Below are 22,195 nucleotides of genomic sequence, written 5' to 3'. Positions count from 1 at the left end.
ACAGCAGTCCCTATTTTCAGAGGTTTTATTTTATTTTGTTTTATTTTATTTTATTATATTTTATTTTATTGTTTTATTTCATATTATTTTACTTTATTTTTATTTTAACTCCAATATGGTTAACATACAGTGGTATATTAGTTTCAGCAGTAAAGTGATTCAGCACTTTCATACATAACCTTGTGCTCATCACAAGTGTACTCCTTAATCCCCATCATCTATTTCACCTCCCCCAACCCCCATCTCCCCTCTGTTAACCATCAGTTTCTTCTCTACATTTAAGAGTCTGTTTCTTGGTTTGTCTCCCTTTCTCTTTTTTCCCCTTGCTTTTTTTTTTTTTTTTGCTTGCTTGTTTGTTTCTTAAACTTCACATATGACTGAAAATTTATGGCATTTGTCTTTCCTTGACTGACTTGTTTCACTTAGCATTATACTCTTTAGCTCCACCCACGTAGTTGCAAATAGCAAGATTTCATTCTTTTTATGGCCAAATAATATCCCATTATCTATATCTATATATCTATCTATCTGTATATCTATATCTAATTCTATGTATATCACATCTTCTTTATCCATTCATCTATCAATTCACACTTAGGCTAATTCCATAAGTTGGCTATTATAAATAATGTTGCTATAAACATAGGAATGTATGTATCCCTTTGATTAGTATTTTTGTATTTTTGGGTTACATATCCAGTAGTGTGATTATTGGATAGGGTAGTTCTTTTAACTTTTTGAGGATCCTCCATACTGTTTTCCACAGTGGTTGCACCAGTTTGCATTACCACCAATAAGAGGGTTTTTTTTTCTCAACATTAGAAAAGGTATTCCTATTCTGGTTTTATAGGTTGAAAAACTGAGGATCAGAGAGGTTAGAAAACTGGCTCAAAGTAAACTAGCTGGTAACAGCAGCAATGGGATACAAATTCACTTCTGATTTTCCCCAGAGGCCATGTTCTTTCTTCTACACATAGATTCTTTGAAGTGCAATCCTCAGTTCAAAGTCAAAACCACAATCTCCTTGGAATATTGAGGATAAAGATCCCTTGAACTTTATTGAGTGATATCTCCCAATTTATGGATCTATTTATTGATTTACTCATCAACTCTCACACTTTTATGAAGAATTGGTATTGAAATATTTCCTGTTTCAAGCCAGAGCTAGTATAGGATATATATATCATCTATATATATAGATAGATATATAGATAGATAGATAGATAGATATAGATGATATATATATCCTATACTATAGGATACTATAGGATATATACTATCCTATAGTATAGGATATATAGTATAGTATATCCTATACTATAGGATAGTATATATCCTATCCTATATATATATATATATATATATATATATATATATATGTATATATATGATTCTGGAATAGTAGGACATGAATAAACGAAGATAGGGGTTTAATAAACCAACTTGGAAAGGCAGAAACTGGAATGTCAGATAGGACATGACCATATCTCAATGCACATTTCCTAGATGACCATAACTCAATGCACATTTCTTAGATTTTGGAGCCTAATGGTCCAAACTGCCTCTTCTCATTTGATCTTATCAAGCAACTCAGAGTTAGTTTTTTTTTCCCAAAAGGGGAACATGTCAAATTTCCCCCCAATCATCAAAGGAATACCTAGAATAGGCTCAATGTGGTGGACTAAACCCATGTTCCTTCCCGCTATTCATCCCAATGACAGATGATGACTGTAACAGTACTGGAAAATAAGAAGAGGTTCTTGGTGTTTTCTATGGACCAGAGGGAGAAACTCCCAAAAGATGGATTGTAATTGGGAAGAACTATAGCCCACAACTTGCAACAGAGAATTGCTACCAAAGAGAGAATTGGCTTTGGAAGGGCTTCAGAAGAAAATTTAAGAAGCAGGAGGAAGCTTTGTGGAAATGGTCAGGGAAAGGATTGGGGCACCAGACTTGGAGCAACTGGGTACTGTGCCAAGCAATGGGAAGGAGAGGTGCCTATCCCAGGAAGAAGCCATGTGTGGAATGCCCCAGCGACGGAGCAGATGTCCTGGTGGCTGCCACACAAGAAAAAACCAGAAGCCCAAAAGGCCAGCTACTGAGATAGTCTGGCTGGAAGCTCATCTTACCTCCCCTCTCACCATCTCAGGGGGCAGACTGTGGTAAAACCTGTGGAGAAAAATTATAGAGATCTGATTTTCTTTATGAAATTTTGAGTGTCATCTAATCTTAACTTATATGAAAGCGTTGCTTGGGCAACAATAAAATTAAAATATTATATAAGTAAGGTTAACCACTGAAAGAATAGATATAGCGTGTGTATAATTATATATATGTAATGTATAATAAAAATATTATTTCATATATAGATTAAAAGACAACTTAATTTAACAAAAGAATATAAAGAGAAAATAAAAAGAAAGCATTGGAGAGAGAAAACAATATAATGGTCATAAAATTCCAAAGTATCAATAATCAGTATTATTAAAATAAAAGTACTCTCAGATGGAGTAATAAGATATCATCATAATGGGGTGCCTGGGTGGCTCAGTTGGAAAAGTGTCTGACTTCTGTCTCAGGTCATGATCTTGTGGCTTGTGAGTTCGAGCCCTGCTTTGGGCTCTGTACTGGCAGCTCAGAGCCTGGAGCCTGCTTCAGATTCTAGGTCTCCCTCTCTCTCTGATCCTCCCCTGTTTCCACTCTCTCTCTCAAAAATAAATAAACATTAAAAAAAGATATCATCATAATGAAATAACTCTAAAAAGTAGAAAAGAAAATATTAGTAAAAATATTGGGTGAAATTAATAACAACAATGACAATAGAAAAACAGGTATAGAAATACTCATATCATACCAAATAGAATCAATATTAAAAGCACTAAAAGGTGAAAAAGCAATATTTAATAATAATGACAGAATCATTCTCCAAAGATATAACAGTCATGAGGTTTTATGTCTCTAAATACAGTGTTTAGAAGACAGATTAAGATGGTAGAGTAGTAGGAGGACCCTAAGTTTGTATCATCCACTGAATACAGCTAGATAAATATCACACCATTTGTAACACAAGAAATCCATCTGAGGACTGAGAGAGCAAAACTGAACAATTAGAGGTAGAAAAAACAGCCAAACTGTGGAAGGTAGAAGCTGCAGAGAGTTGATTTGGGGAAAAGAAGAGCTGCCAGGGGAGGGAGCTGTAGGGGAGGGAGCCCTGATCATGGAGAAAGGAATGAAAGCGAAAGAAAGACAGAGAAAGTGCAGAAGTTCACAAAGGGAGTTGCACAAGAAAAACCTTTCCCAGAACCATTGATTGGGAAAAGAAAGGGGCTGATACTGCCAGTGTTTTTTTTTTAAATTAAAATGTTTTTTTTTCTTTATTTTTGAGAGAGAGAGAGAGAGAGAGAGAGAGAGAGAGAGAGAGAGTGGGGAGGGGCAGAGAGATGGAGATACAGAATCCAAAACAGGCTCCAGGCTCTGAGCTGTCAGCACAGAGCCTGGTGCGGGGCTCAAACACACAAGCTGTGAGATCATGACCTGAGCCGAAGCTGGACATTTAACTGACTGAGCCACCCAGGAGCCCCAATACTGCTAAGTTTTATAAACAGCAGAGCAGAGAGTCTGAAGTATCCAAGGTCTGTGCCATTGCCAGAGTCATGCTTTGTGGCTTAGCAGTGCTCTGGTGGGGAAGCAGGGCGGAGACCTGGGAGCAAGCAATGTGGTCTGAGGATCCCTTGGGCCACATGGGGAGAGACAGTTCCCATGCTTGGAATGCATTTGAGAGTGGGGTCATGGCCTCTCCAGGGACAAAAGAACTGGCAGTGCCAGCATGCTGCTCTGTTCCCTAGCATAGGAACAAAGGCACCAGCTGAGAGCAGCAAACCTTGTTGCTGGCTTTTAGCTGAACTTTACCATAAACTCTGAACCACTGTGCAGTTGTGCAACCAATTTCTGGGACAAGCTGGCACTGGCCACAGGTAATAATACCCACCTCCAGAGGACCAGCATGGGTCAGTGCTGTGTGGACCTCTAAAATTTGCAATTTTGAAACCCAGCCCCATGCCTAAGATAAAACACAGGAGTGATGTGGTGCCTGGTAGGCAGACAGTGTGGATGAAAGCAGGGATCTGGTAGAAGCTGGGGACACAAGAGAGGTGACTATTTGCTTTTCTGTGATAGCTTCCTGAAAAGTGGCAGGTTCAAGCTCCCTGCTCTGGGACTGAGAGAGAAGGATAATGATATTCCCCCACCCCCCCCCCCCCACCCCCTAATCCATCAGCATTGACTGACTTCAGGGAGTAAAACAGCACCACCCAGTGGAGGCTGGAGCTGCTTACACCAAGTCCCATCCCCTGCACCTTGCAGGTGCATCTCCACTAGGGCAAAGTTTGTCTGAGAATTGGAACACCAGTCTTCTCTCCCAGAAGACCAGCACAACACATCAAGTCTACTGATCATAGAGTGCTGCCAAACTTCAATCTAGGGAAAATAGGATCTAGCTTACATATATATATATATATATATATATATATATATATATAGCTTCTTTTAAATTAAAAAAAATGTTTTTATTTATTTTTGAGAGAGGCAGAGCACGAGTAGGGGAAGTGCAGAGAGAGAGAGAGAGGGAGACACAGAATCCAAAGCAGGCTCCAAACTCTGAGCTGTCAGCACAGAGCCCAATGCGGGGCTTGAATTTGTAAACCATGAGATTATGACCTGAGCTGAAGTTGGACACTTAACTGACTGAGCCATCCAGGCACCCCTGGATATAGCTGCTTTTAATTAACACCAAAACACACAATATATCCTTCCCCCACCTCCCATCCCCTTTTAGGAGCTCTTAATACAGCCATTACTCTCAAGAGAAGGAATACAACAGGCTTTCCTAACAATAACATGCACACAAAAACAGTGACCCAGACAAAATGAGAAGATGGAGGAAAGAAAGAACAGGAAGAAGTCATGGCCAGGGATTTAATCAACACAGATACAAGAAAGATATCTGAACTCGAATTTAAAACAATAATCATAGGATACTAGGTAGGCTTGAGAAAAGCATAGAAGACACTAGAGTATCCTTTATTGCAGAGCTAAAAGAACTGAATACTAGTTAGGCCAAAATAAAAAAATGCTACAACTGAGATGCAAAACTGAATAGATGCAATGACAACAAGAATGGATGAAGCAGAGTAACGAATCAGTGATGTAGAAGATAAAATTATGGAAAATGAAGCTGAAAGGAAGAGGAAAAGAAAGTTATTGGATCACGAATGTAGACTTAGGGAACCTAGCTACTCCTTAAAGCTTAATAACATTTGTATCATAGGAGTCCCAGAAGATGATGAAAGAGAAAAAGGACCAGAAGGTTTACATGAGCAAATTATAGCTGAAAACTTCCCTAATCTGGTGAAGGAAAGAGACATCAAAATCCAAGAAGCACAGAGAACTCCCATTAAATCCAACAAAAGCTGGCCATCACCAAGATATATCATAGTCAGATTCATGAAATACACAGGCAAGGAAAGAATCCTGAAAGCAGCAAGGGGAAAAAAATGTCCTTAACCTACAAGGGAAGACAGATAAGTTTCATAGCTGATCTGTCCACAGAAATTTGGCAGGCCAGAGGGAGTGTCTTCATATATCTAAGATGCTACATGGGAAAAATATGCAGATAAGAATAGTTTTTCTAGGAAGGCTGTCATTCAGAATAGAAGGAGAGATAAAAAGTTTTCCAGACCAACAAAAACTAAAGGAATTCATGACTACTAAACTAGCCCTGCAAGAAATATTAAAGGGGATTCTGGGTGAGAAAAAAAAGACCAAAAGCAACACAGAATAGAAAGGAACAGAAAACATCACCAGAAACACAAACTTTTTGTTAATTTATTTTTATTTTTATTTTTTTTAATTAAAAATTTTCCATGTTTATTTACTTTTGAGAGAGAGACAGAGAGACAGAGCATGAGTGGGGGAAGGGCAGAGAGAGACAGAGACAGAGAATCTGAAGCAGGCTCTAGGCTCTGAGCTGTCAGGACAGAGCTTGATGCAGGGCTCGAACTCATGAGCTGTGCGATCATGACCTGAGCCAAAATTGGATGCTCAACCAACTGAGCCACCCAGGCACTCCCAGAAACACAAACTTTACAGGTAACACAATGGTACTAAATACATATCTTTCAACAATCACTCTGAATGTAAATGAACTGACTGCTCCAATCAAAAGACAAAGGGTATCAGAATGGAAAAAAAACAGGACCCATCTATATGCTGCCTACAAGAGACTCATTTTACACCTAAAGACATCTACAGATTGAAAGTGAGAGGATGGATAATGATATATCATGCTAATAAATACCAAAAGATAGCCATATTTATATTAAACAAACTAGATTTTAAGCCAAAGACTATAACAAGAGATGAAGAAGGGCATTATATCATAATTAAGGAATCTATCCCTCAAGAAGACCTAACAATTGTAAATATTTATGCCCCCAACTTGAAGAACCCAAATATATAAATAAATTAATCACAAACATAAAGAAACTCATTGAAAATAATACAATAAAAATGGGGGACTTTAACACCCCACTTACATAATAGACAAATCATCTAAGCAGAAAATCAACAAGGAAACAATTGCTTTGAACGGCACCATGGACCAGATGGACTTAACGGCTATATTCAGAACATTTCAACTTAAAGCAGCAGAATACATATTCTTCTAGAATGCACATAGAACATTCCCCAGATCAGATCACACACTGGGACACAAATCAGCCCTCAACAAGTACAAAAAGATTGAGATCATACCATGCATACTTTCAGACCACAACACTATGAAACTTGAAGTCAACTACAAGAAAAAATTTGGAAATACCAGAAATACATGGAGATTAAAGAACATCCTACTAAAGGATGAATGAGTTCACCAGGAAAGTAAAGAAGAAATAAAAAGTATGTGGAACCAAATGAAAATGAAAACACAACAGTCCAAAATCTTTGGGATGCAGCAAAGGCAGTCCTAAGAGGAAAGTATATTACAATACAGTCCTACTTCAAGTACCAAGAAAAGTTTCAAATACACGAACTAAGCTTACATCTTAAGGAGCTAGAAAAGGAACAGCAAATAAAGCCTAAAGCCAGCAGAAGAATGGAAATAATAAAGATTAGAGCAGAAATAAATTCTATAGAAACAAACAACAAAAAAAGCAGAACAGATCAATGAAACTAAGAGCTAGTTCTTTGAAAGAATCGACAAAATTTATGAACCCCTAGCCAGACTTATCAAAAAGAAAAGACAAAGGACCCATATAAATAAGATCACAAATGAAATAGGACAGATCACAGCAAACACCACAGAAATACAAACAATTGTAAGAGAATACCATGAAAAATTACATGCCAACAAACTGGGCAGTCTCAAGAAATGGACAAACTCCTAGAAACATACAAATTACAAAAATTGAAACAGGAAGAAATAGAAGATTTGAACAGACACACACACAACAAACAAATTGAATCAGTAATCAAAAATCTCCCAACAAACGTCCCCTTCTCAGGGAATTCTATCAGACATTTAAAGAAGAGTTAATACCTATTCTTCTCAAACTGTTTCAGAAAATAGAAGTAGAAGGAAAACTTCCAAACTCATTCTACAAGGCCATCATTACCTTGATTTCCACACCAACAAAGGCCCCACTAAAAAGGAGAATTATAGGCCAAGATCCCTGATGAACATGGATGCAAAAATTCTCAATAAGATACTAGCAAATAGAATCCAACAGTACATTAAAAGAACTCTTCACTGTGGTCAAGTGGGATTTATTCCTGGGCTGCAGGAATGATTCAATGTTTACAAATCAATCAATGTGATACACCACATTAATAAAAGAAAGGATAAGAACCATATGATCCTGTCAATACAGGCAGACAAAGCATTTGACAAAATACTGCATCCTTTCTTGATAAAAAGTGGGGATAGATGGAACACACCTCACCATCATAAGGCCAAATACAAAAGACTCACAACTAATATCACCCTCAATGGAGAAAAACTGAGAACTTTTTCTCTATGGTCAGGAACAAAACAGGGATTTTTCTCTCTCACCATTACTATTTATCATAGCACTGGAAGTCTTAGCCTTAGCAATCAGACAACAAAAAGAAATATGAGGCATGCAAATTGGCAAGGAAGAAGTCAAACTTTCACTATTTGCATGTCATCTGACATAATAGTCTATGTAGAAAACCTGAAAGACTCCACAAAAAAATTGCTAAAACTAACACATGAATTCAGCAAAGTCACAGGATATAAAATTAATATACACAAATCTATTGCATTTCCATACACCAATAATGAAGTAGCTGAAAAAGAAATCGTGGAATCAATCTCATTTAAAATTGTACCAAAACCAATAAGATACCTAGGACTAAACCTAACCAAGGAGGTAAAAGACTTGTATTTTGAAAACTGTAGAACACTTATGAAAGAAATTGAAGGGGACACAAAGAAATGGAAAAGCATTCCATGCTCAGAGATTTTAAGACCAAACCTTGTTAAAATGTCTATACTACCCAAAGCAATCTACACATTCATTGCAATCCCTATCAAAATACCACCAGCATTTTTCACAGAGCTAGAACAAACAATGCTAAAACTTGAATGGAACCACAAAAGACCCTGAATAGCCAAAGCAATCCTGAGAAAGCAAAGCAAAGTGGGAGGCATCAAGATTCTGGACTTCAAGATGTTTTACAAAGCTATATCATCAAGATAGCATGGTACTGGCACAAAACCAGTCACACTGATTAATGGAAAAAAATAGAGAATCCAGAAATAGACCCACAAGTGTATGGCCAACTAATCTTCAACAAAGCAGAATAGAGTATCCAAAGGAAAAAAAGACAGTCTCTTCGGCAAATGGTGCTGGAAAAACTGGACAGTGACATGCAGAAGAATGAACCTGGACCACTACCTTACACCATACACAAAAATATATTGAAAATGGATGAAAGACCCAAGAGTAAGAGAGGAAATCATCAAAATCCTAGAGGAGAAAACAGACAGCAACCTCTTTGACCTTGGCTACAGTAACTTCTTTCTAGACATGTCTCTGGAGACAAGGGAAACAAAAATAAACATGAAGTATTGGGACCTCAGCAAGATAAAAAGCTTCTGCACAATAAAGGAAACAATCAACAAAACAAAAAGGCAGCCTACGGAATGAGAGAAGATAATTGTAAATGACATATCAGATAAAGGGTTAGTATCCAAAATCTATAAAGAATTTATCAAACTCAACACCCCAAGAAAGACAAATAATCCAGTGAAGAAATGGCAGAAGACAAGAATAGATACTTTTCTAAAGAGGGCATCCAGATGGCTAACAGACACATGAAAAGATGCTCAACATCACTCATCATCAGAGAAATACAAATCAAAACTACGATGAGATACCACCTCGTGCCTGTCAGAATGGCTAAAATTAACAACTCAGGAAACAACAGATGTTGACAAGGATGTGGGGAAAGGGGAACGCTCTTACCCTGTTGGTGGGAGTGCAAACTGGCACAGCCACTCTGGAAAACAGAATGGAGATTCTCCAAAAAGTTAAAAATAGAAGTAGCCTATGATCCAGCAATTGCAGTACCTGGTATTTACCCAAAGGATAAAAAAAATACTGATTGGAAGGAACACATGCAATGTGATGTTTACAGCAGCATTATCAACAATAGCCAAGTTATGGCTAGAATCCAAGTGTCCATCAACTGATGAATAGATGAAGAAGTTGTGGTGTGTGTGTGTGTGTGTGTGTGTGTGTGTGTGTGTAATGGAATATTATGCAGCCATCGAAAAGAATTAAATCTTCCCATTTGCAACAATGTAGATGGAGCTAGAGAGCATCATGCTAAGCGAATAAGTCAGTCAGAGAAAGACAAATACTGTATGGTTTTGCTCATACATGGCATTTAAGAAACAAAATAGGTGAACATATGGGAAGGGGAAAAAAAGAGACAAAGAGGGAAGCAAACCATAAGAGACTTTTAACAATATAGAACAAAGATTATTCTGAGGGTTGATGGAGGGAGTAGGTGGGGGATGGGCTAAATGGGTGATGGGTGTTAAGGAGGGCACTTGTTATGATGAGCACTGGGTGTTATATGTAAGTGATGAATCACTAAATTCTTCTCTGAAACTAATATTATGCTATATGTTAACTAACTTGAATTTAAACAAAAATTTGGAAAAAAAAATACACAGTGTTTAAATAAAGTAAAAGCTGATGGAAATACAGGGATAACTGAACAAATGCCATTTCATATACACACTTCTCTCAGAAACTGATAGGTCAAGTAGACTAAAAAAAATAAGCAATGGTATATAAAAATATGAATACCAAACTTAAGAATCTTGACCCCCAAGGGATACAGGAGTACTGATGCATAGGGGCACCTGTACCCCAATGTTTATAGCGGCACTCTCAACAATAGCCAAATTATGGAAAGAGCCTAAATGTCCATCAACTGATGAATGGATAAAGAAATTGTGGTTTATATACACAATGGAATACTACGTGGCAATGAGAAAAAATGAAATATGGCCTTTTGTAGCAACATGGATGGAACTGGAGAGTGTGATGCTAAGTGAAATAAGCCATACAGAGAAAGACAGATACCATATGGTTTCACTCTTATGTGGATCCTGAGAAACATAACAGAAACCCATGGGGGAGGGGAAGGGGAAAAAAAAAAAAAAAGAGGTTAGAGTGGGAGAGAGCCAAAGCATAAGAGACTGTTAAAAACTGAGAACAAACTGAGGGTTGATGGGGGGTGGGAGGGAGGGCAGGGTGGGTGATGGGTATTGAGGAGGGCACCTTTTGGGATGAGCACTGGGTGTTGTATGGAAACCAATTTGACAGTAAATTTCATATATTAAAAAATAAAAAAAAAAAATAAAGACTAGACTTTCAAAAAAAAAAAAAAAAAAGAATCTTGACCCAATTTTTGTATAAAAATCTATATTAATACATCACATAAGTTAATATACCTTTTTTTCAACCATACATAGAACATTTTATTTTATTTTATTTTATTTTATTTTATTTTATTTTATTTTTTTAAGAGAATTTTTCATTATGTTTCTTTTTTTTTTTAATATATGAAATTTATTGTCAAATTGGTTTCCATACAACACCCAGTGCTCATCCCAAAAGGTGCCCTCCTCAATACCCATCACCCACCCTCCCCTCCCTCCCACCCCCCATCAACCCTCAGTTTGTTCTCAGTTTTTAACAGTCTCTTATGCTTTGGCTCTCTCCCACTCTAACCTCTTTTTTTTTTTTTTTTCCTTTCCCTCCCCCATGGGTTTCTGTTAAGTTTCTCAGGATCCACATAAGAGTGAAACCATATGGTATCTGTCTTTCTCTGTATGGCTTATTTCACTTAGCATCACACTCTCCAGTTCCATCCACGTTGCTACAAAAGGCCATATTTCATTCTTTCTCATTGCCACGTAGTACATTTTAAACCTTCACACTGTATTGAGCCACAAAGGAAATCTCAACAAAATTCAAAAAGCAGAAATCATATCAATGATTTTCAGTGGCATATGCAATATTGTTGAAATTAACAACAAAAGGATATCACAAACCAAAACAATTTAACAGAACTATCTTTGAAAAATTTGAAAATATACTTTAAAAAACATGAATCCAAGAGAATCACAAAGTGTTTAGAAATGAATAGTGGAGGCATTATATGTCTACAGAGTTTAGCTGAAGCACTATTCAGAGATAAATTTATAAAAATAATTTCATGGGGCACCTGGGTGGCTCAGTGGGTTAAGCATCTGACTCTTGATTTCAGCTGAGGTTATGATCTCATAGTTTGTAAGTTTAAGCTCCACGTTGGGCTCTGTGCTGATGGTGTAGAGCCTGCTTGGGATTCTCTCTCTCTCTCTCTCTCTCTCTCTCTCCCTGTGCTCTCTCTCTCTCTCAAAATAAATAAACTTAAATAAATAAATAAATAAATAAGCAAGCAAGCAAACAATTCCACTTACTACAAAACAAGAAGGAAACCTCTGACCACCCCTAACACATTTGCAAATCTATCTACTCTTCCTCTCTCCTAGACAACTCTTTATCTCTTCCTCTTTGTCTCTCCTATCTTCTAATATTTGCTCCCCCATCCTCAATTTTAGCTGAAAAACTAGCCTCTGATTTTACTGGACATATGGAGGTGGTTAAAACATGTCCACCAATGTGCACCTGACACTGCTGTGCACCCAAAACTTCTCTCAGCTCAGGTGAGCTGCCTGTGCCATCATCCGTTCAGCTTTCATCTCAGAAAGCTGCCTCCAGTAATTGTCTTCTGTCCTGTCTCATCCAGTTTTCTCTTCCAAGTCGGTCATTTCCATCAACATACTCATGTCTTAGTATTATCTCCTATCATAAACAAAACAAAACAAAACAAAGCAAAACCAAAATCCTTTCTTGATCTCACATCCCTCTCCAGATATGACCCAATTTTCCTGTTCCCTTTTATAGCATAATTCTCAAAATGTCACTGCTTTACATCTCCAATTCCTCTCCCTCTATTCTCTACGGAATCTGCACTTCGATGAATATTGTGGCCCCACCATTTCACTGAGAAACTCTTGTCAACTTGGCCATGCCCTCTATGTTTCTAAACCCAATGGTCAGTTCTTGGTCATCATCCATGACCTGCAGCAAGTAGCCTTTTTGACAGAGTTAATCATATGCTCCTTGAAATACCTGCCCCATATGGCTTCCTGAAAAATCATCCCTCTTTTGATTTTGGAAAAAAAAACCCTCTGAGAAAATGTAACTGACTGTTTCTTCACAGTCTCTCTCTCTCTTTTCTTAAAATAAATTTTATTTTATGTATTATTTTATCTTATTTTACTTTACATTCTATTCTATTGTATTCTATTCTATTGTATTCTATTTTATTTTATTTTATTTTATTTTATTTTATTTTATTTTATTTTATTTTATTCTAAGTAGGCTTCATGCCCAGTGCAGAGCCCAACATGGGGCTTGTACTCACTACTCTGGGATCAAGAGTCAGACATTTAATTGACTGAGCTGCCCAGATGCCCCTCTTTCTTTTTTTTATATCCTGATCTCTTAATGTTGGGGCATATCAGGGCACATTATGAGCGCATTTTCTCTTCTCTACCCATTCACACTCCCAGATGATCCCATCCTGCTTCAAAGTTTTGCATTCTATATATATGACAATGGTTTGTTTCTGGACTGGTCCTTTCCTCTGAAATCTAGATTTATATCCAACTTCCTACTTGATGTTTCCACTTGGATGTCTAATAAGCACCTCAAACTTAACATTCAAAACTGAACTCCTCAAACTGCCCCCTGCCCAAACCTGCCCATCTTCCCTCTCAGTGAATGGCAAACATCACCTGCACAATGAAATCTTCCCTGACCACCTAAAATCACAAGTCTCCCTACAACTAAGACTTTACATCCTCCCTCCCTGCTTCTTCCTGATAGCATTTCTCATTGTTTGAAATACTACATATGTTATTTTCATATTTTGTTTATTTTAACAATAAGAGCCTGATACTCTTATTTTGCATTTTGTATTTTGTATTTTGGAATACAAAATCTAGCTTGAGATTTTCAGTAGGCAGGGGAATCTATACATCCAGTGTTTGAGGAGAGGTTCATGCTGAATAGTACAATTTTGAGTTGTCAGTGTACATGTGAAATTCAAAGCTATGGGGATGCTGAGATTACTCAGAGAGTAAATGAAGATAGAGAAAAGAACCATTCCAAGGATTGAGTTTTGGAAAAATCAAAGGCCAAATTTAAAGATTGAGGAGAAATAGGGATCGAGTAGTAGGAAAACCATAAATCTGTCTTGTCCCAGAAGTAAAGTTACAAAAATGTTTCAAGGAGGAGGGAGGGATATATCATGTCAAATACCACCGATATATCACCTAATATGAGCAACGAGAATTGGCCATTGGATTTACATTAGAGTTTGAAAATTGTTAACAAGTAAAATTTATTACAGAAAACCAAGAATGGTTCTCTATTAACAGTATTCAGTACACTCACAGATTAAAGGAGAAAAGTCTTATGATCATTTCAGTGATGGCATAAAACCATTTAATAAAATTCAACACTCATTCCTGATCTTTAAAAAAAATAGGAAACTAGGAATTGTTTAACTTTAAACTTGAAGAGTCAGTGTGTTAGAAGATAATCTATAGCAGGGTAGTCAAACTTTTCTTTAAAAAGGGAAAATAGTAAATATTTTAAGCTTTGTGGGCTACATAATATCTCTATTGCATCACCTCCTCCTCCTCCTCCTCCTCCTCCTCCTCCTCCTCTCCTTCTTCTTCTTCTTCTTCTTCTTCTTCTTCTTCTTCTTCTTCTTCTTCTTCCTCCTCCTCCTTCTCCTCCTCCTTCTCCTCCTCTTCCTCCTCCTCCTCCTCCTGCTTCTTTATTATCCTTTAAAAAGGTAAAAACCATTCTTAGTTCTCAGGCCATACAATAATAGGCTGTGGGCCAAATAGCCCTTAGCTTGGCAAGCCCTAATCTAGTGTTAGTAATATTCAAATTGTAAAACATTAAATATATTTTCTTTAGATTCATAAACAAAATAAGGATTCCCACCATTCCTACTATTTCTCAAGTATTATGAAAGAAATCTTAGGTAATATGTATGGCAGAGAATAAAAAAGGAAACAAGAGGTATAAATTTTGAAAAGGAGTTATATATCCAGCATTTATTCACCTCTATTCCTTGCTAACCTCAACTGAGGAAAGGTGGAAAACTGAAAAACAAACAAACAAAGGCCTTTATTTGGGATCTCAGAATTGTAGTTGGAGGAACATAGATTCTGGAATAACCAGAAAAGTATCCTGTTCATATAGGGGAAGCAAATGGGCTTTATGAGAAAGAAGGAAAGAGTTATTACATGATTTATATAAAGAAGAGAAGAGAAAAACCCTGCTAATTTAGTGCTGACCAGTTGAGTTCCTTCTGATTACTATCTTAGTGACTTTTTTTTTTTTTTGGTGCTATAAGATGAAACTGTCCTTGTTACATATTAATTAACATCACTGTTCTCATATGATCTTGAGTGTCATTTGCTCTGTTGAAATTTTATGAGCAATTGCTTGTAAAGCTATTGCCACTCTGGTGCAGCTCAAGTGTTCATTAGTTGGGAAGGAAAATGGAGCTTCAAATGGATTCTCTTGTGTCCACAAATTTCATACAACTCCACACTAATAAGAACCCAAGTTTTATCCTTTTTTGTGTATCATCATGGTGAATGTGACATCTGGAGCTGCTGTAGTCACCTTGTAATCATGAGGTGAACCGGCCTAAGAAAAGCTTAGCCACTGAAACTGGAACGATGTAAAAAAAAAAAAAAAAACCCAAAACAAAACCCTGGGTATCTGCCTCAGGGATGTACATTATAAATCTCATTATTGTTTAGGTCTGTGGCTGTTACTTACAGCTAAAAGTATTCTGATTGAATGTTTTTATTTAGAGACAATACTCATTGTCCGTCTTAAAAATCCACAGAACCAACCAACTCATAGAACCACTAAGGTTAAATGTGATCTAGAAAACGGTCCAACATGATCAACTTACAAAAATCAAAGGCTCTCCTATGCACAATAGCCAGGTAGAACGTACTTGTAGGTAATAGATTTGTATCAAATGTCTTTGTGCATTGTGCCACAACTGGGCTTGCCTGTTTGCTAAAAGGCTAAACAAAGGGTAGACAAATTCAGCCCTTCTGCTTTTTGCATTTAGATATAACAAATTTAGATAATGTAAAACTTAAAAATTTCTATCAATAAAAGTAAATTAAAGTGAAAAAGTCATAAGAAAATGTCTTATTGAATAGGAGCAAAACCATAACCTGCATGTAAAAAACAACTTCTTACTAGATACATCTCCAGAAGCAAGGGAAACAAAAGCAAACACGAAATATTGGGACTTAATCAAGATAAAAAGCTTCTGCACAGTGAAGGAAACAATCAACAAAACTAAAAGGCAGCCTATAGAAAGGGAGAAGATATTTGTAAATGACATATCTGATAAAGGGTTAGTATCCAAAATCTATAAAGAACATATCCAACTCAACACCCAAAAAACAAATAATCCTGTTAAGAAATGGGCAGAAGACATGAGTAAACATTTTACCAGAGATGACATCCAGATGGCTAACAGACACATGAAAGGATATTTAAAACCACTCATAATCAGGAAAATAAAAGTCAAAACTATGATGAGATACCACTTCACACCTGTCAGAATGGCTCAAATTAACAATCCAGGAAAAAACAGATGTTGGCAAGGATGCAGAGAAAGGGGAAACCTCTTACCCTGTTGGTGGGAATGCAAACTGGGCAGCCACTCTGGAAAACAGAATGGAGATTCTCCAAAAAGTTAAAAATAGAACTACCCTATGATTCAGCAATTACACTACTAGGTATTTATCCAAAGGATACAAAAATACTGATTGGAAGGGACATATGCCCCCCCTATGTTTATAGCAGCATCATCAATAATAGCCAAACTGTGGAAAGAGCCTGTGTCTATCGACTGATGAATATATATGTGTGTACACACACACACACACACACACACACACACACACACACACACACTGGAATATTACACAACCAACAAAAATAATGAAATCTTGTCATTTACAAAAATGTGGATGGAGCTAGAGATTACCAGGTGAAGCAAATAAGTCAGTTAGACAAAGACAAACACCATATTATTTCACTCATATATGGAATTTAAGAAACAAAACAAATGAACTTGGTCGTGGGGGGAGAGAGAGAGACAAATCAAGAAACATACTCAACTATAGAGAACAAACAGGGTTGCTGGAGGGGAGGTGGGTGGGGGTGGGCTAAACTGATGATGGGTATTAAGGAGGGCACTTGTTTTGATGAGTACTGGGTGGTATATGTAAGTGATGAATCACTAAATTCTACTCCTAAAACTAATATTACACTATAAATTAGTTAACTGGAATTTAAATAAAAACTTGAAACTAACAAACTACATAAATAAATAAAAACTAACAGTTCATCCATTTGAAAGTTTATCAAAGGATATAAAAGGAGATCTAGAGAAATAGGTATACCACATTCTGGTAGGGGGGAGAGTCTATGTTGAAAGGAAACCCCCAATTAATAAAATATTCCAACATATGTTTTTTTCATAGAAATTAACCATCTGACTCTAAAATTAATCTGAAAAAGAAGAGTAGATTAAAAATAGCTGAATTATTTTAAAATAAAAAAGGGCACTCTTGCCCAATCAGGTATCAAAAGTTACTACAGTAATATTGAAAATTGGCATGGTATTTTTGTAGGACTACATAAATAGATAAGATAAAAACAGAGTCACATACAGAAATTGACCCAGGTATTTATAGGAATTTAGTTTATCAAAAAGTGGCATATCAACTTGGTGGTCAAGGGATGCCTGGATGGCTCAGTCCATTGAGCGTCTGACTTCAGCTCAGGTCATGATCTCACAGTTTGTGCGTTTGAGCCCTGCGTTGGGCTCTGTGCTGACAGCTCAGAGCCTGGACTCTGCTTTGGATTCTGTGTCTCCCTCTCTCTCTTCCCTTCCCCCACTCATACTCTGTCTCTGTCTCTCTCTCAAAAATAAATAAACACTAAAATAAATTAAACTTGATGGTCAATTCAACTTTTATTGAATTGATTGAATTTATTTTATTAGGACAATTATCCATTTAAAAACTGATACTTTACATTGTTTAAAAATAGATTTCACAAGGAATAAGGAGGTAGATTTGAAATCCAAATTATAAAAGTGTTAAAATAAAATATATGTCTGCTTCTCTAACATTGGGGGAGATAAGCCTCTTAAAGAAGACACAATCAGGGATCATCAAGGAAAAAAATAAAAAATATTAAACCATGGTAAACAAAAGACACCAAAGATAAGCAACAGACTAAGAAAAATATACACGACGTACAAAACACACAAATATACATTTAAAGAATATATAAATGTCACCTATAAATTGGCAGGGACAAAATTAACTGATAGGAAAAGGGAGGAAAAAAAAAGAAAAGAAAAAAAAGTCATGTAAATATGTTCAATTTTGATTGTAATTAAGAAAATTAAGTTTAAAATAAAACCGTATTATTTTACTCACCAGAATGTCAAAATTAAAGAAACAGTCACATTGAGAGACACTATGGATGTGGGAAATATGCATTCATATGCTCTTAGTGTAAGCATAACTTTAAAGTTTTTTGGTATGCAGTTGGGCAGTGCCTATTAAAATTCTAAATGGGTATTAGAGGAGCCAAGATGGCGGAACAGCATGGAAGCTTTTTGTGTCTTGTGTCCATGAAATACAGCCAGACCAACACTAAACCATCCTACACCTGGAAAAACGAATGGAAGATTAACACAACAATCTGCACAACCTGAACCACAGAATTCAGCAGGTACGCAACACGAAGAGCTGAACTTGGGGAGCAAGAAGCCCCGAAAGGTAGGGAACCCCTTTTGTGGGCAGAGAGAGGACAGAGACTGGGGAGGTGGGGGAGCATATGGGAAAACCACCCCTCCCCAAAAGCAGCTGGAGAGAAAGTGGAAAATTGGAAACAGCCACAGGGACTAAACTAAAAAGGGCGAAAGGAGAAAGGAGAGGGTTTAAATTCCATTAAGACTGTAAACAAGGGGAGCGCAAAGGCTGCAACTCCGCAGCTCAATACCTGGCAGTGCTCTGGTGGGAAAGGTGAATCGCCAGGAACAGAGTGGGGTCCGGGAGGTTCTCGGGTCACATGGGGAAAAGCGGTTCCACTGCTGGAAGGACATTTGGTAGAGACTGTTGAAGCCACCTAGTCCCAGCAAACCCTGGAAGGCAGCCACATTCGCTGGTGCTGGGGCAAGGTTGTTGAGGGTGAAGCCTGGTGTCAGATGTGTGTTGCGATTTTCCACGGTCCCTGAAACGCTGAGGCTACACTGTCTAGCGATTTTTTGGGGGGGGGGGCAGGCTGGCACCTGGCTGCAGTCTCGGGGCACTGGCAACAGCAAGATCCAGCGGCCGTTCCTGGGTGCAGCCAACATTTGGCCATTGCTCATTCGGCCATCGCTCGGTGAAACCCTCCCGCAGAGGGGCGGAGCGGGTCAAAGCCACAGTCCTTCGGAAGTAAGGGGCTGGGGAAAACAGCCGCATCTGAGACAAAACTTTGGAGAGAGGTACTGCTTGGGGCCTGATCACGGAGAGTGGAAAAGCGGGGGAACAGACGAGAGCTGAAGACGGAGGACCGGTGTGCGACTGCTGATCCGGGAGAACAGACTGGGTGGCTGGGTGTCGCCATTTTTCACCGCTCCTGCGCGTGCACATGTGCACCTACAAGCACCGCAGCAATCTACCCCAGTAGGCTCGCAGCGCCATCTAGGGGAGAGTGGAGCTGTTACACCGAGTCCTGCCCAACTGGGCCAACTTGCCTCTTCAAGAACACAAACCTCACCACTGGCTTAATCTATGGACTATAAAGAGCTACATCGACTGACCTCTAGGGGAAAACAAAGCAATTTCAGTCCTACTTCAATCTGTTAGCAGTTCATCTATTCAATTTTTTTTCTCTCTTTTTCCTTTTTCCTTTACAATTCTTTTCTTTTTCTTGAATACAGAAAGAGAAAAAACTCATTTTTATTTTTGATTTTTATTAAAAATATGTCTTTAATTTTTATTACTATATTTTTTACTTTTGTGTAAATTTTTTCAAATTCTACTTTACTTCCATTATTTTATTTTAATCTACTTCAGTGTCCTCACCTTTTCAAATTTTCAATTTCCTTTTCTTTCTTTCTTTTTCTTTTTTCTCTTTTTCATTATTTTTCTTTTCTTGAATGCAGAAAGAGAAAAACTTCATTTTTACTTTCAATTTCTTTAAAAATATTAATTTTTATTACTATATTTTTTGCTTTTATGTAAATTTTTTCAAATTCTATCTTGCTCCCATCATTTTATTTCAGTCTACTATAGTGTATTCACTTTTTCAAATTTTCAAACGATTTCTTTTTTTTGTCTTTTCCTTTTTTCTTTTTTATCCTTTTTCTCTTTTTTGTTTCTTTTCCTTTTTCTTAAATACAGAGAATGAAAAAAATCATATTTCTTTTTAATTTTTATTAAAAATATTTTTCTATAATTTTTTCTACTATATTCTCTACTTTTGTGTATTTTAGTCTACTTTAGTGTATTCATTTTTTCAAATTCTCAAATGATTTCCTTTTTTTTTTCTTTTTCTCTCCCTCCCCCCCTTTTTTTTGTTTGTTTCTCTAATCTGTCAAACCACTTTCTACACCCAGACCAAAACACACCTAGGATCTAGCATCATCTATTCTATTTTTGTGTGGGTGTGTTTTTAATTTTTAATTTTAATTTTTTTTAATTTTAATTTTTTAATTTCAATTTTTCTACCTCATTAATTCCCTTTCTCCCTTCAAAATGACAAAACGAAGGAATTCACCCCAAAAGAAAGAGCACGAAGAAACAACAGCCAGGGATTTAACCAACATAGACACAAGCAAGATGTCTGAACCAGAATTTAGAATCACGATAATAAGAATACTAGCTGGAGTCAAAAATAGATTAGAATCCCTTTCTGCAGAGATAAAAGAAGTAAAAAATAGCCAGCATGAAATTAAAAATGCTATAACTGAGCTGTAATCATGGATGGATGCAGTGGCGGCAAGGATAGAGCAGGCAGAACAGAGAATCAGTGATATAGAGGACAAACTTATAGAGAATAACAAAGCAGAGAAAAAGAGGGAGATTAAGGCAAAAGAGCACGATTTAAGAATTAGAGAAATCAGTGACCCATTAAAAAGGAACATCAGAATCATAGGGGTCCCAGAAGAGGAAGGGAGAGAAATAGGGGTAGAAGGGTTATGTGAGCAAATCATAGCAGAAAACTTTCCTAACCTGGGGAGAGATATAGACATCAAAATCCAGGAAGCACAGAGGACTCCTATTAGATTCAACAAAAACCGACCATCAACAAGGCATATCATAGTCAAATTCACAAAATACTCAGGCAAGGAGAGAATCATGAAAGCAGCAACGGAAAAAAAGTCCCTAACCTACAAGGGAAGACAGATCAGGTTTGCAGCAGACCTATCCACAGAAACCTGGCAGGCCAGAAAGGAGTGGTGGGATATATTCAGTGTGCTGAATCAGAAAAATATGCAGCCAAGAATTCTTTATCCAGCAAGGCTGTCATTCAAAATAGAAGGAGAGATAAAAAGTTTCCCAAACAAAAATTAAGGGAGTTTGTGACCACTAAACCAGCCCTGCAAGAAATATTAAGGGGAACTCTCTGAGGGGACAAAAGATGGAAGAAAAAAAAAATATATATATATATAAATACCAAAAGCAACAAAGATTAGAAAGGACCAGAGAACACCACCAGAAACTCCAACTTGACAAGCATCATAATGGGAATAAATTCATAACTTTCAGTTGTCACTCTAAACATCAATGGACTCAATGCTCCAATAAAAAGACATAGGGTAACAGAATGGGTAAGAAAACAAGACCCATCTATATGTTGTTTACAAGAGACCCACTTTAGACCTAAAGACACCTACTGATTGAAAATAAGGGGATGGAGAACCATCTATCATGCTAATGGTCAACAAAAGAAAGCTGGAGTAGCCATACTTATATCAGACAATCTAGACTTTAAAATAAAGACTGTATCAAGAGATGCAGAAGGGCATTATATCATAATCAAGGGGTCTATAGACCAAGAAGACCTAACAATTGTAAACATTTATGTGCCAAATATGGCAACACCCAAATATATAAATCAATTAATCACAAACATAAACTCATCGATAGTAATATCATAATAGTAGGAGACTTCAACACCCCACTCACAACAATGGACAGATCATCTAATCAAAAAATTAACAAGGAAACAATGGTTTTGAATGACACATTGGACCAGATGGGCTTAACAGATATATTCAGAACATTTCATCCTAAAGCAGCAGAATATACATTCTTCTTCAGTGCACATGGAACATTCTCTAGAATAGGCCATATACTGGGACACAAATCAGCCCTAAGTAAGTACAAAAATATTGAGATCATACCGTGCATATTTTCAGACCA

This window comes from Panthera pardus, unplaced genomic scaffold (genome assembly GCF_024362965.1).
Source record: "Panthera pardus isolate Hobbes unplaced genomic scaffold, ASM2436296v1 HiC_scaffold_13, whole genome shotgun sequence".
In the NCBI taxonomy this organism is placed as follows: Eukaryota; Metazoa; Chordata; class Mammalia; order Carnivora; family Felidae; genus Panthera; species Panthera pardus.
Note: the sequence above shows the minus strand (reverse complement) of the source record.